At 32.5% G+C, this 16,513-nt stretch overlaps 1 protein-coding gene across 1 annotated transcript in view; it reads right to left on the bottom strand.

Annotated features, from left to right (window-relative positions):
- Window positions 1–15,502, bottom strand: part of LOC105253013 (1-phosphatidylinositol 4,5-bisphosphate phosphodiesterase epsilon-1) — a 120,214-nt gene extending 104,712 nt beyond the window's left edge. Inside the window, exon 1 of the mRNA XM_011260747.3 lies at window positions 15,001–15,502. The gene's annotated coding sequence lies outside the window, so the exon portion shown is untranslated. The remainder of the gene's footprint in view (window positions 1–15,000) is intronic.
- Between the last annotated feature and the right edge of the window lie 1,011 nt (window positions 15,503–16,513).

The raw sequence follows: 16,513 nt of genomic DNA on the forward strand, positions 1-16,513 counted from the left end.
ATTGTTGCAATGGGCGAATATAAATTGATAATTGCATCGAGAAAAATTAAATTACTAATTGTGCAAAATATAGACCAACCACAATTAAATTTATGCAAATGTCAGACAGATTATTAAGCGACGTTCGCGATGGATATAATTTTTTATAACATTTTTATTCAACTCAAAGGAATACTAGACAACTTTTAATACATCGTTTAAAAAAAAATATCGTCTTGATTTTTAAAATATTAAACTAAAATATTAAGCTAACTCTATTTTCATGCTAATGTCGTTTTTTATATTTTACTCATTTTGAAGATTATTCCATACTTTCTGCAGTATGTGAGCAAAATTATTATTATTATTCTACTGTGCACATTTTTGAAACATAATTCTTAACTTTATCTGAAATTCAAAGATCGCGAAAGATGTAAAAAATGTAGATAAAACGGGCAAATGTTTCTTTCTTCTGTACGAAACAAGAAAAATTTAACGACTGCGTAAATTTACGTAAGTAATACAATTCAGTATATGATATAATATCTTAGCAGAAATCTGTGAAACATAGAATAATGGAGTTTCCCCACTGCAAATTCTCTGTCCGATATAACGTCTCGTGGGAAGAAGATTTCTTTTTTAATTTGGTATCGTTGTGCCAAGAATGTAACTTATTCTCGCGCACTCAACTTTACTGCAGACTATATATCGTTATAAATCGATATCGATAGCGCATATGGTTAAGGATGGGACCATTTTAATATCTCCGTCAGCTTTAGATATTCTGGTTTTCTTTGTATGAGAGCTTCACGTTCTGATTCATGTAAATATATTAAAATATATTGATCTCTCGCGTAAAATATAATTTATTTCTTAGGAAAGAATTTTTTTTTGTAAATTGAAGTTCTCTCTCGCATATATAAAGATGTTTCTGAATAATCACAAAGCAAAGCAAAGTATAAGTATCATTTATTATGTATTTTTTATCAAAAGTGATGTTTCTCTCTCATATGAAGGAAAACATTTGAGGAATATTATATGAAGTTTCATTCACGAGAAATTTGTAACTTCAAATATTTGACGTTTTGCGTTATTAAAAGAAAATATTTTTATAATACAATTCATATACACACAAGTAAAGATAAAAAAAGAATAATTTCTTATAATTATTTCTTACAATTTTTTTACGTTTAATATGATTTCAAGCTCTTTCAATTACTTTCAATTTAAAAAAAAAATTGTAAAGCTTAAGATTAATTTTTTCTTATTAAATGTTGGATTTATTACAAGGAAAATTATATCTTAGAATGCTATTGAATTCGTTGCATTATTTTTATTATTTTGTTATTATATCAAAATTATATTGAATTTGTTATTGAAAGTATATTTAGTAATATATCTTTATAAATTTATGCAAAAATTTGACGATTTTTTAATTTTAATATCTACCATAGTAATTTTGTTATTTTGTGATTAGATTTTTATTTAACGGACTAAAATATGTTTGAATGGATAATTGAAAAATGTCTGATATATAGACTAATCGTACTCTTCAATTTACAACCTCCTCATAATAAAGTCAATATTTAATTATGCAAATTTAATTATCTTTGCAATGTAAATTCTTTTTACAGACTGAGAATTTTTAACAATATTTAATTTTAATAAAACTTTTTTTAACATACCGCAGAGCGTCACTGTAACATAGTAACATAGTGTGTTAAAACACAACTTTCCTTTAATTTTAAATATCTTAATATTGTAACATTTATATAATATTGGTTATTATTCTTTTTCTTGAATTTGAAAAATAAATAATTTTTCATCAAATTATTTTAATGTGTAATATATTTAATATTTTATAAATAAATAAATAAATAAATATACACAAAAGAAATAATATTGATAATTATGTCGTTTATACAATTTATCTAGAAGAAAAAATTTAAAATTAAGATCGCCCTTTATACACAAGGTCCTTGGACTTAGAACATACGAGAAAATGGCAAGTTTACGAGTTTGTGAAGCAAAACTGTCTGCGATTGAAAAGCGAGGTGAAGTTTAACGAGTCACGCGACAGATCGATTGGTTAGGCTCCTGCCACGAGTTCGATTGCCTTCGCAAATTCTGTTCGACGACATCGACGTTAACATCAAGGGAGACGAATGTACTTTGCACGAAACCAACTTCTAACGTTGCACCGATATTTTTGCACTCGCCCAGACGTTTTTTTTATCACGTCTCGGTTTCACCAAGAGAGGAGAAGGACAAATACGAAGACGGTGAGGCGACGTAACTTTCCCGCCACGAAATAGCTCCGGGCGTTTAATGCCGGACTAACTCAATCCGAAACGAAAACGAGTTATCGGTGCTAATACAATTCGATCGTACAACCACCGGCAGTCTCTGTCGTTCGACGGTAAAAAGATCCCGACTTGATAGGACAGCGGAGATCTCTTGATATATACGCATCAGCTATCCCCGGCAATGTATATATCTCGTATATTTATGTGTGTGTGTATATATTTTGTGTGTGTATGTGTATGTATATATATATATATATATATATATATATATATATATGTATATGTATATGTATATGTATATATCATCGGTGTGCTCCAATTTTCGCTATTCGAATCTCAGCCCGGAATATCGATTCGTTGATGTCAGTAGCGTTTATCCTAAAGAATGGATCTCTCTTCCAACCCTCTTAGCTCAAATTCTTTTCTTTTTTTTTCGTCGATGCATTATCCTTTCAATCGCAGTTTATCATGCTTAACATCGTGAGATTTCGGATAACTTTGCAAAAATCGAAATTCAAGTTACATGTCTGATATAAATAAATATGTGCGACTTGTTTTTCACATAAATACAATTTTTAATATGTATCTCAATAATTTTATTGCGTATCTTAAATTTTAAGAATTGAAAACAGCGTATAATTATCTTCTATTTAAATATCCGAGTATATCACACTCTTTAATTACTAGAGACATTTTTTAATTAGGACACAGCTGTAGACTACTAAATTATTATCCCTGATTATCTCACGCGCGTGTTTATATGAAAAAAAGTTACGAGAACGCTTGTAGGCTAATTGCCCCTAGATTATTGCTCCTTTCATTCTCGTATTCTCCTCTTCCTTTCTGCCTTCTCATCTGTCTGTTTATCGAAGTCGTTTACCGCTTTTGGTTTGCGAATTTCTCCCTTTCACGCTTCGCTACCCAGTCTTTATCCACGCTAGCTTTTTCCTTCTTTTCTTTTTATTTCTGCTACGTCACATTCCTCAGTACGGTTCGTTTCACCTACTCTCGTCGTCCCATCTCCGGTCTGTTTTCCCGCCTTTTATCTCGCTCTGGCTTCATCACTCTCGTCTTTCCGCCTTCCTCCCCCTTTTTCCGCGACCTCCGCCGGAATATTTCCTCGAAACGTCAGAGTTCACCTGCTCCAAGTCATTTCGATTCGATCGATCGGTCGTGCGTCGTGTCCCAACTCACGAAATCCGGATTTGGCTTCTGCATACATTTGCGATTTGCGAAATCGCGTTTGCCGCTATGCACACGTCGGTTGACGATGATCATTTGCGTCACCCTTGACACCCGAGCTCGAAACGTAGGCATGATAAATTATTATGTCGTCAAGGGAATTGTGAGAAAAAGGTGAGAGTGCAAAAGAATTAATTACTTTCTTATTAAAATTTTATTAAATCGAAAATTATGCTTGTGCAAATGTGAAATAAAGATGCATAATAAAAAAAAAGAAAAAGTTCTTCGATAACGAAGAATTTGTGTCAAGTGGGATATTCCAAACTTCTCACATTTCCAATAGACATTTTCCAATAGACATTGTCCAATAAATATTTTTAGTATGTTATTGCGAATCAAATTACAATGATTTCCGATTGTAATGTACATTTTTTAATATTTTTATACGGTTATGAGACAGTCAATCATCTTTTCTTTGCGACGAAATGAATCTCTTTTTGTATCCTGTTATCGGAAGCCTATCGCAGCGATAAGTCACACATAAGTGAGTCATTTAATAACGAGAATAGGAAAATTTATTTTATTTTATATTAATTAGCTTAATAAAAATGATTTTAGTTAGTGTAGTTATTTAATAAAGTTATTTTATAATTATTAAACGCATCGCGGGTCGTATCGCACATGCCTCGCGGTTTCGCTCATATAATATATATTTTAGATTTAGTTTTATCGAACGATCAATTATAATTAATTTTGCTCTTATTCTCAACTCACTTTTGTTTTTAATAATTCGCTCACAAAATTTGTAAAATAGTTTCTACGTAAAAGATGAATAATAAAATAATGATCGTGCCTGAACAAAAGTCTTAAGATATTTATTTAAAATTAACAAGATTTCCAAGTTTTCGATGAAGAAAAAAACATCTCAAATTTGACAAAGAAAAATATGTTTATAAATTGTGGTCAACTAAATCGATTTTATTTTATACGCAAAAAATAGATACTTTTTTATTCTGCTTGCAAATCCGTCTGAGAAACTTATTTTCACTTTTTCAAGCGCAAATGTTTCCTTGCAAATGTTTGATGACGTGACAATATAGAGTCAAATTATACGTAGAAAAGTGCGGGAAATTTTGGCTTGACATTGTCGTTGTAAGACGCAGGAACCTTTTCTTATTTACCGTTGAAGCTTAACGTCCCGTAAGTGTCGATGGGATTCTAAGGGTTGTGAGAGTATTTTATTTACGATTGAGAGGGGTAGCGTGTAACGTCGCGTTGACGTGGAACTTTTGTGGAAAATTAAGGAAAGTTGCCCGGTGATCGATCCACAAAATCGCTCCGGGAAAACTTTTAAAACAATCCGTTGCCGTGCGGCACGCGAGCAAATTTTCTTACTTTTTTTTAACAAAAAAAAATTACACTCCATTTTTATCGTTCGTCGAATTTGCAAACACGAAGCATTTCGGTATGTTTCACTCTTCGTGTGTGCATTTACTCGATTGCCCGAAACAATTAGCAATTTCCTTTGATAAACCTCAGCGATGGATTATAGCACGCGTAAAATAAACGTTTCGGAAGAAAATAAATTTTTATTCTATTGTATTAAGGGCATTTTAAGTTCTACACCTATTCTCTTTTAATACTCGCTTTGTCTCTTTCTTTCTCTGATAAATAGAAATATGATAATATATGTTTATAATGCAATATTTATATATTGTACATTATTCTCTCTCATTCTATAAATAATTATTATATGTAATAATTGTTAATTATTATATTACTTTACAAAGTAAATTTAATTAGGCGATGAAAATGTGATAGTACGTGTGATAGCACACATATGCAAAATTGTATATTTGTTGAATATGTAGATTTAATCATTAAATAATAGAAATATTAAAATGTTTCGAATAAAAAGATTTGTTTGTCATATAAAATAGCTTTTCATAGCGGATAAGCTTTATTAGTTGAATAAGAGAAAGATATATGTTGGATTATATTGATGAAAAATATATTCAAGTGCATTTAACGAATTTTATCATGTGAATATCGAAGAGAGAAAGAGAAAGAGAGAAAAGTTATGATCAATAATCATTGGCGATTTGGATTTCATTGGCGTGGGTGCAACAAGTAGTTGCAAATTTCATTTATAGACGCAGTATATAAGCAATAAACACTTATGCGACACTTGTATGGTTTATTTGGGAAAATATTATTAATTTGCGTTATATACGAAACGATGACATCGAATTGCGCCGCTTTGATCGCATAACAGGATATTGTTTCTCTAACAGTGTCATTTTATCGTCATCGAATCATCGCTAATTTTATTCCGCGTATTTGTTCCGTACATTTATACATTTATTCGGACGATATTTATATAGATTTATATAAATAAGTGCGATTATTGATTAACGGCTTAACTTAATGATTCAGCCAAGTCACGTGAGTTCCCTGCCGCGAACGAATTTAAGGGAAAACATCGCGAAGTCCTTTGTTTATGCAACGGCGATCTTAATTATTTTCTCTTATCTGAGCTTTGCAGTAAGCTTAATAATAATAATATGTGTGATAATGTATAAAGGAATAAATATACTATAGAAAAGAAAGTATATAACAAAAGGGATCAAAGTTTACTCAATACATGATGTGATTAAATACGTGGATACGCGTATTCATATAACAAATTCAATATATATTCTTTTTTCTTCTTTTTCCTTATTTGCTTTATTTTTCTTCACTTTCCTTCTTTTTTTCTGACACTCACTAAAGTTGTGGGTTTGATTTATAACTATATATATATTTGTCCCTTGGAATATATATTTTTGGAATATATATATATTTTTCCCTTGGAAAGATAGCATTATAAAGAACGCATTAAATATCATTTGACATATACTTTCATTTTTCAATTTCAGTGAAATCTTACTAATAAAAGCACTGAAATAGGATTTTTTCTAAGAGTTCTGACAAATAATAAATTTTCTTTGATATTTTTCCAACTACATCATTCATGCGAGAATTTTCAATATTTTTCGCCTTTTGTGTGTACTGTTATTAAAAATGTTTATTGAAAAAGTTGTTTCATCGTATAAAGATTCGTGTATGATATATCGAATTGGTGCATGGTGTTATTGCCCTTTTTGTAAACTTAACATTGTGTAAACGAAGTATTCGCAAACTGTAAAGCATCCTATTTTTGAAAAATACTTTCTTCATGTGTATACTTATACATATATATACAAACTGTTATCTATAATATTACTCCTATAAATAGAATTTTACCCTATTTAATACATTGTTAACAGAAATTCCAATCTATTTTTAATCAAAGATAAATAATAACATTCATTTACAAATGCAATTATTTATTAATATTTATTAATTTTTATTTTTATTTTTATTTTTATTTTTATTAATATTTATTAATTTAATTTTTATTATTTATTAATTCTTGAAGAATGTTGCTGAAAGTTTGAGTAATTAATCGTCCCGGCGAAATTCTCGACAAAATTATCATTTCCACGTTCCCTATTTAGAACGCACACCGAGAGAAATAATTTTAGATCTATATTTTAGATTTATATATAATCTGTATAATTCTAATTATATTTTTAAACTCCCTTGTCCTCGGAAGGAATTCACGCTTCGAATCATCGTAGAAAAATACCTATACGAATTCCTCCGATGCGAATTCTTCCATTAAGGGAACGGCGTCTCTTTTGCAGATACTTTTCCGATTACATCCAGATCGCGATTACCGATACGATTACTGATGCAAGTCGCGTCCGTGAACGAGTTCGCTCTACGCCAGCGAACGATATTGATAGCTTCGGTTCCTTCCTATCCCGGGATGCTATCAAGAAAATTTCTGAGCTCCTCCAGCACTTACATGCATCCTTGTCCCTCGTGTGCACAACGCGTCCGGCGAAGTTGAACGATTTAATTTTCTAAATATTCATGGTATACCATGTCCCTTCGGTGAGCGAAACCGCGCACCGAGAGAGAGCGAGAGAGATAGAGAAGGCGAATTATAAATATTCTATCTCGCGTCTCGCCGCAACTTCAAACGAGAGACGAATATGGGATATCTCAGATGAAGTCTGCCTCTATGCCGGCGTGTATTCATGTCAGATGTAACGAAATATTAAATTATACGTTAGCCATGCAAATTGGAGGTCCCTATATGGCGAACTTAAATATTTAAAAAAAAACTGAAAATTGAAAACAATTGGAAGCGTGTTTTAACAAATCAAGCAAGTCCATTTTTTCATTAAAGGAATTATTTACGAGTTATGTTCAGTTTAAGTAAACTAAATGATTTAGCGATCGATTGATCTTGAGATGAAACCAGAGAAAATAAGTAGTGCGTTTATTAATTTGAATTTCAACCGTAAAAAGATCAAATCTGCAAAAGCATAAATAGTTTTTGCAATCAGAATACATTTTTTCAAATTATGTTATATAAAATATTTTACTCCTCAAGTTACTATTGATATTTAAAAAGCACATTACACAAAATTAATATTAAGAAAAGTTTAGAATTTTAGTTCTGAGAACAATTAGATTTTTCTAATACAACCGTGTCTTTTCCGCAATCTCTAGAAAATTAGATCGTATTTAATTCCCACTGTTCTTCAAGACGACGTTAAAATGATAAAAAATGACCGACATATTCTCGACCAAGATAGCCTGCTCTTTCTTTTACCACAAACCGATATATAATTTCGCTAATTGATATAGAATACATATAATTTTCTCACGACGTACTTGAGGTCGACTCTTTGCTGGCTGTACCCAGCATCCAAAGTTCGGTCTATCGATTCGTTTCGACGAAAAGCAATCTACCTCTACGAGCGATACCTACACCAAGGACTCCTGAGCGGTGTCCCAAATTTCGTGATATATCCGCGAGCGGCTGCTGCACTCTCCGTAACGTGCTGGCATGTGCAGCTTGGGTGCGGAATACTGCGTTGATGGTGCATCGGTTACGAGCGTCCTTTGTGCGCGTAATAATCGTTGCATTATTCGATTCCAATCTGGTCTTGGGGTCATTTGTATTGATTTATTGAGCACACCCGCCTATTTAGTGATTGCGGACACGTACTTGCGCGCTTGGTATGTTGTCTACGCGTTCTTTGTTTGTAATCTCACATCAAACCGAAACCTAACATAACATCTGGACAACGGAAATATCAAATGTTCACTCGTTGTCGATCGCATTTGCTATGCGGTAGAGTCTCGCGATATTATTTATTTAAAACTGGATGTGAGCGTCGCTTTAGCATTCGTTAAGCTTGCATTCCTACGATATATAAATTTTATTCGAGGACTTCCCAGTTAAAATGTTGCGTCCATTGAATGATTTAGAAATTTTATAGGATATTGTAAAAGAGAAACAAAATAATTTTTCTTCATAAATCCAATAAAAAAAAGTAGATAAATATAATTATTATTATTTTTTTTTTGACAACTGATAGATAATAAATCGAAATGTTTAGTCTTGAATATTATATAATTAAATAATATAAAAATTGTATGTCTTCCTAAATCATAAAAATATTTACTCACTGAGAAAATTGAAGAGGATTTGAAGAAAAATTACATCGCTCAAATCTGTTACATCCACGCAAACTTAGCTCTGTCCGCTTTATATTTCGCATAGCAATTAGCAATTTAGCTTCTCTTGATGCGCTGCAATTACCAATTTACCTTCCCTTATTGCATAGCAATTACAAGATTACCTTCGCGTTCCGCATGGATGTGACGGCATCTTCGGCTGTCTCTCGACGAACATGTGTTTACCTATATTCAATATATATCGTTCCTCTTTACGACATGCCATCTCGAGCAAGTACGCGCGCTTCGGGAAAATAAATTATATTACTTGTAACTATCTTACTTGCTCGATGCTCGAGCCAAAACAGAATTTTCCGTCGAATTGGTCGGATCGATTAATCCGCATATGTGGAGTAGTAACTTTATTGAACTACATATTTTACTACACAGTTTATTATACTTATTCCGTTTATTCTTGTAAATTGTTAAGAATAATATAAAAAGAGTGATTATTGACTACTAAATTTTTAAGATATAAAATGTTTTAAGCTTTTTGTAAAATGATTTCAAAAGTATTCATATATTGTTTATATTTGTAGAAACGCAAATTGAATATTTCGAATTCAATAAAATCACTAAGGCATGAATTAGTTGAAAAAATGTCATATATATATATCACAATAATTTATTTAAATTTTATTTAAATATATTGACGTTTCAAATTTTATTATTTTTTTTCTGGCCTCTCTTTCTCTCTTTCTGTCTTTTGCAAAATACTTTTATGTGGACACTTAATTTTGTAAATTTTGAATAACTATTTTATAAAATGTTTATTTTTAATCTTTTTATGAAATTTACAAAGAAAATAGATGCTTTATAAAAAAAGCTAATTTTATACATTACTAAAACATACAATTTATCTCGATATCTAATATTTAATAATAAAATTATGAGAATTTTCAAAAAATGATTCTTTACATATTTACTTATGATAAACAACATATGTAAAGTACTAATTATGTTTATCGATATACAAGTAAATTATTGCTTGTGAAGGAAAGGAAAGACAAATAGTTAACTTTGAATAAAGCTTTAAGTTAAAGTTTGACGTCTAATTTGAATAATAGTTTGAGAGAATTTGTAACCGCATGAGAGAGAATCTCTAATTACACTGTCACGGATAAAAATCTGCAGTGAAAAAAATGCAACAACCTGGTCAAGATTAGCACACACAATCCTACAATATTACTGGATTCACATTACCGCGCACATTACGATAGTCGTGAAATAAATTGCAAAAAGGAAAAACATTAAATCACAAAAACCACAGCTTCCCCGTATTTTATTGTTTACGCTATAACTGAACATTAAATTTTTCCGTAGGAATTCCAATAAAAACAGAAGAGTTTAATTTTGACTGGAACCAATCCAATTACTGCAACGGATTTGAGAGAAAGAGAAAGATTTTACACTAGTTTTCTCTTTTTTTATTTGTTTTTTTTTTATTTTATTTTTTTACCGATACGCATGTTGCTTTTGCAAAATACAGGCGGAATTTCGATCTATCGATGTGTCCATACACTCGATGATCTTTTATCTTGGTGACAAATTGATAAATGATTTGGATTTAAATTCAAATTCGTGCAGTCGACCGCGAAACGAACTTTGCAAACGAAAGTGTCTCGATATCGTAAAGTTCGAGATTCGGAAAATGAGTTCGTGGAGAAGTTTAATAAAAAAAAATTATATATTCCACACGTATAGCAACTTCATCATCGTTATAGGATCTCGTGAGTAAGCATACCCTGAAGTACATTTTTCCCCTGCAATATCAATTTCCATAAATGTGTCTAGAGCGCGGCGCGCACAAAGAGAGTTTCAATAAAAAATTAATATATTCAATTTGCTATACCGTTGCAGCTACGATATATCCGCGCATCGGCGCAAATTCTTTTACGGCGTGTACTTTCAAAGTGACAACTCCTACAATACGAGAAGTAAGCTTTTCTGAAACTTTTTCAAATGTAATAACGCTACACACGACAGATTGATATAGTTTCAATAATATTATATAATTTTGAAAACATTTATTTATGTATTAATTGCGTGAAAACATATTTCAATCGAGCATTTCGACAATCAGAACATTTTAAAGCGATCAATTTTAAAGTTGAACTAATAAGCGTGATCTGTAAATAAGTTTTTACGCGCACGAATTAAGTATAAATAACTAATCTTCAAAGTAAATATATACATGAGAAAATACATGCTGTATTCTCTTTATTAAATTGCTATGGTTAAAGTTTGATATATTATACATTTTTAATTTAACACTTTTAACAAAGTACTTTTAAAAAAATTTAGGAATAGTTTCTTTTTAAATAATTTGTGATCAATCTGTGCCTAATGAAACTTTTGACAAAGTCTTAGTTACGAATTTTAATTAATAGATTTTTCTGCTGTAATCCATTACATTTTTTATTACAGAAAAAGCTTTATTCTAGAAAGAGTTGTATAGAGATTGTGTTTAATTTCAACAGAAATATGTTTTTTAAAATATATGAGAGATATCTCCTGTGTATAAAATACAGAATTTAGTCGTATCTTTTTGAACTCTCACGAGATTATATGCAAAAAATGAAAATAAGAATCCAAAATTGTCTACAATTAAAAAAAAAAGTATATTCACATTTTTGCACGGCACGTTTAGGAGAACGCAGATGTTTTACGCTGTTGACGTAAATTGTAGAAGGAATACCCTGCGTGATACTGTGGCGTATATTTTTTTTCCTCGACGATGGATGTTATCAGAATCACTAACTAGATCGCATGCGTGCGCCACAAGATAACGCGGTCGTGCGCTCGAAGGAAAAGCTTCATTTTTAATTAACTGAAATAGAAGTTCACACAGGCACTTACGTAATAATAATATGCGGTAATACTACAGTCTGCACATGTGAAAGCATAACGCGTTATTAACATTACTGATCGTTATTAGTTGGAAAAGCGGCATTAAGTTGACCTAAATAAGCTTCCACAAATTGGTGCTGGCATTCTTGTTACGAAGTTACACTTTTAATGAAAGTAAAATGTAAATAAATCTGATTCCTCTTTTTCATATTTTTAAAGATAGGATGTATATATATATATATATATGCGGATTATTATCCGTAATTTTCACAAGTATAGTTTGAAAATGATTCCGTGCAATTCCGCTGGTTGATGTGTATAATGTAAAGTAGCGTTTTATTAATCTACATTTAGATTATTTACGATCATTCACTCGATTGTGAGTGTAATTTTGTATTTTCTGAATTGTACTTCACAATAAGTAAAAATATTATTATAAAGAGATTTATTCTAAATCTGGTAATTAACAATAACGCTGTCTATTTTATGCGCAAAGTAGCGACACGTAGCTTTTCATTAGAATATTGTAACATACTAACAGTAAATTTCATGAATATTTGTGTGCGTGAAAAATACGAACAAATTAAAATAGCAAAAATTCGTCAAAAAAGCGCCTTTATTTTTTATATAATTTATATAATTAAATTATGTAAAAACGTGTTAAAAACGAATTGCACGCGAAAAGTGGAATAAAAATTTATTTTGGTTAATTATAAAATTATATTCCTAGCAAAAAAAAATTAATTGAATAAAAAGATATTTTGATAATACTTGTGATGCAATCCTCTGATGATGTCATCATTCTCTGATGAATATTTTTATATTTTATTTACTACCCAAGAGAGAGAAAATCTTTGTTATGATATTATCTAATTATTATAAAGATAGAAATACAAGTATTATAGATGATTTATTTCTAATATATTTCAAAACAGTTTTCGAAATGTTTTCGAAAATTAATTGACTCAATATGGTATAAAAGACAACTTGTTAAGACACACAACTCTCTTAATTAAATCTACAAGGTCACATAAATGTGGATATACTAGTATTTTACGTAATTTATATTATTAAGTTTGTCTATCTCTCTCTGTGTCTATATCATTAATAATTATGTATTATTACTATATAATATCGTATAAATACAGAAAACTTAATTATAGAAACGTAACAATTAAAATAAATCATATAACTTTTTGTGATTCATAAAATTGAATTTAAATAATTATATTAATTATATTATTAAATCATGTATTAAAAAGTGTGTTTCATTTACATTTTATTTGAAGATATAAAGAACTTCGCACTTAGATATTAGAAATTGTAATTATATATATATATGTATTTGAAACTAATGCATCTATTAATTTTCAAAACAATTTCAATAATGATATATACGCAATGGGAATACTATTTTATTTTTAATTCTAAAGGTCCAAGGTACTTAAGATTTATTATACTGGACAAAGATGCCTCGAATTTATGCCATGCTGAGAGTGGGAACGGGAATATTCCCGTTACCTACCTACCTGACGTTATCCGTATTTCTTCGAAAGATCCATTAGAAATGCTTTCCCTCTAATCCGACGACTTTCACGCAACGCGAAAATGTCGTCTCAGATTATCATGACAGTAGTGCTTAGTACAGATCTTAGCATTTACTCACACATCTTCGTTGAATTTTCTGCCATCTTCAACGATTAGCTTAAGCATATTTCGGTGTCTGAGATTTCGTGCTACTTTGATAATTTGATTCATATGAATAATTACAACATGAAATAAAGATTTCAGATTGTGATATTTCAGAGACCTGATTTTAACTTTATGGAAGAAAATTTTGTACGTGTTAAAGTTTTGAAGTAACATTTAATATTTAAATTCCTAAATATGACTTGCATGATTCCTAAACATGACTTGCAAAGAATGAAAGATGATTATAAATAATGTTATTATAGAAAGAATCTTCTAACACACATATATTGTTATGTATACACAAATTTAATGGAGAAATCAAAAATTAACTTTGTACTTTGTCAAGTTATTTATTAAAAGTTTGATTTTTATTAAAAGTAATTTTTTTTAAATCCATTGTTCAATAGTTATAATATATATAAGATAGATTATAATAACCATTATAAACACTAACCATTATAAGCACTTCAACGACAGTTTTTTATCAGGAACAGGGAATCGATATCGACTGGAAGAAAATTTGATGGTTTTATATAGAGGAAGACTTAATTATGAAAATATTTATAATATCTAAAGAGCTTAGGCAAATTGAGTTTCCAAAATGTAAGCCATGAACGGCCTTATAATAATATCCTCATTACAGAGTTAATTTCACCCAAATTCTGTCTGAACAAGTCGATGGGAGTTTTAATCATTAAGGAATTAAATTTGAATAATTTACTGAAATTTTTGATTAAGAAAAATAGGTTCAATTCATAATAAATAATCTATTATTAAAGGATTTTTTCAATAATGAATCATTTTCTATTATCCGAGTTTTGAAGAAATGCAATAAACAACCGATCAATTGCGTCAGATTAATAAAATATATAAAAATAATTTCAAGAAAGCACTAAAGATAATATAATCTCGACTAAGATTACAATAGAAAATCTTTGATGCTCTAGATCGAAAAGTGTAATAAAAATAATTCTTTGATACATATTGTGTTAAAATTTTACTGATTTATCGGTCAGTCTCCTAGATTTAAACGGAAACACGCACTATATAGCATTTAAATCTCCGGAGCTGCCTTCCATATCGCCGAGTCTTTCGTGTTTTCACACGGAATGAAATTAATCGAGCAAAAATTCCCACGACGCCCTCGATGACTGAGATGTATCGCGTTGCGTGAAAGTAAAACACTGACTAGCCACGTTATGAAAGGAGATAAAAGGTTCGCGGAGCAGGACCATCCCGCTGGAGTACAAACGGAAATGAGAGAAAGAGAGAGAGAGGAAGAGGCGGGTGAGCTTTCGAGATTCTCCCTCCCGCCATATTTTCTCCCCAATCCCTTTTCCCTCCACATTAAACAGCCACTTTGTCTACTCACTTTGGTCTCGCAGCGCAACACTTTCCACGATCCTCGTGCGTAGTCGGACTCGCGCTCTCTGTTGTTGTTTATATATCTGCGTGCGACTATAAGTACGGAGGAGTCCGCGCGCGGAGAGGGATGAAGAATACGGGAGATATAAAGAGACGGATGGAGAGAAAGAAAAAAAAGAGAGATAGAAAAGACAGAATATGGGAGGCCGAAGGAGAAGAAGAAACGCGTCTCGCGATGGATTTCACCCTCGCGAGGGCACCGGGACGTGATTGTTCGGAGAGGGGGTGGAGACGGCGACGGCGACGATGGTGATTTTACGCGCGTTTCACAAGTCCGGGCACAACAATGACATGTGCACGCGACGACGGTCGGGACGATACTGCGCCCTATTGGACGGCCCTGCGCAAATATAATGGCGCCCCTCTCCTGCGGTGCGTCCACCCCATCCTCGACGTCGGCGTCGGTGCCGCACCACTACCCCGATCCGAGAGGGTGTACGCGTCCTCTCCCCTCGGTGATGCTAGTCGTCTCTTCTTCCAATCCTTTTATCTCGCGTCCTCCACCGCCCTCATCTGTCCGCCGCGACGATCACCCTTTAACCCCCCCGGCGTCCTCGCGGGCACCTCGTCCCTCCTCGCCTCGACCATCCTCGTTCTCTTCCTCGTCGTTGTCCTCCTTTTTCTCTTACCGTCGTGGTCACCGCGCGACCCCTTCGGGTACCCGAGATGCTGCTCCCCAACGTTTTCTACGCGCGACACGGGTGCAACGGCGCGCTTCCGGTGCACATCGATGGCTACTTCCGCTCACGCTCAAAGGACTCGATGCGACGCGGAAGGCTCGTTCCTCGCGAGCGCGCCTTGCACGCTTCTCTCTTGCCTCCCTCTTTTCACCCTCATCCCACCCCGTTCACTCTTCTGTGCTCGCCGCGGAGGTAATCGCGTGCAGTTGAAGTTACGCTCGCGAGCACATCGCTCGAGATAAACGCGCGCCCGTTAGCCCTCTCCTCCTCCCCGCTGGAGGACTGCATTTTTGCCGGATGAACGGATTTTAATTGCATGACTGGCTTTTAGGAGCGCTTAGAATAACCAACGCGCGCGACCCTTTCGGTTTCACGCGGCCCGTGTTAGGGGAACAACGTCCTGAAAATTCCTAGCATATTTTAAGGATGTTCACTCTGGGGGACGAAAGTATATTTTAAGAATCCTCACCGAGCGACAAGGGCATATTTTAAGGTATCCTCGACACGCGGGCGACTTTAAACTTTTCGCAACTCGCATCTCGGTTACTTTATTACTTTGTTTACAATATCAGTTTATCCGCGTATTAATTTTTTTTTCGCCTATTTATTTTTATATAGAGTGATAAACAAGTTTTGTTTATCATTCGCATTTCAGAATGTGTATTAATTTGTAATTTTTATTAAATACGAAGAGGCGGCGATTGTTGAGTGTGTGTTTGCGCTTTAAAATATGCTCTGCTAATTTCGATAAACATTTCGAATATACTCGAAATATTTACA

This window comes from Camponotus floridanus, unplaced genomic scaffold, assembly GCF_003227725.1.
Source record: "Camponotus floridanus strain SB8 unplaced genomic scaffold, Cflo_v7.5 scaffold4, whole genome shotgun sequence".
NCBI lineage: Eukaryota > Metazoa > Arthropoda > Insecta > Hymenoptera > Formicidae > Camponotus > Camponotus floridanus.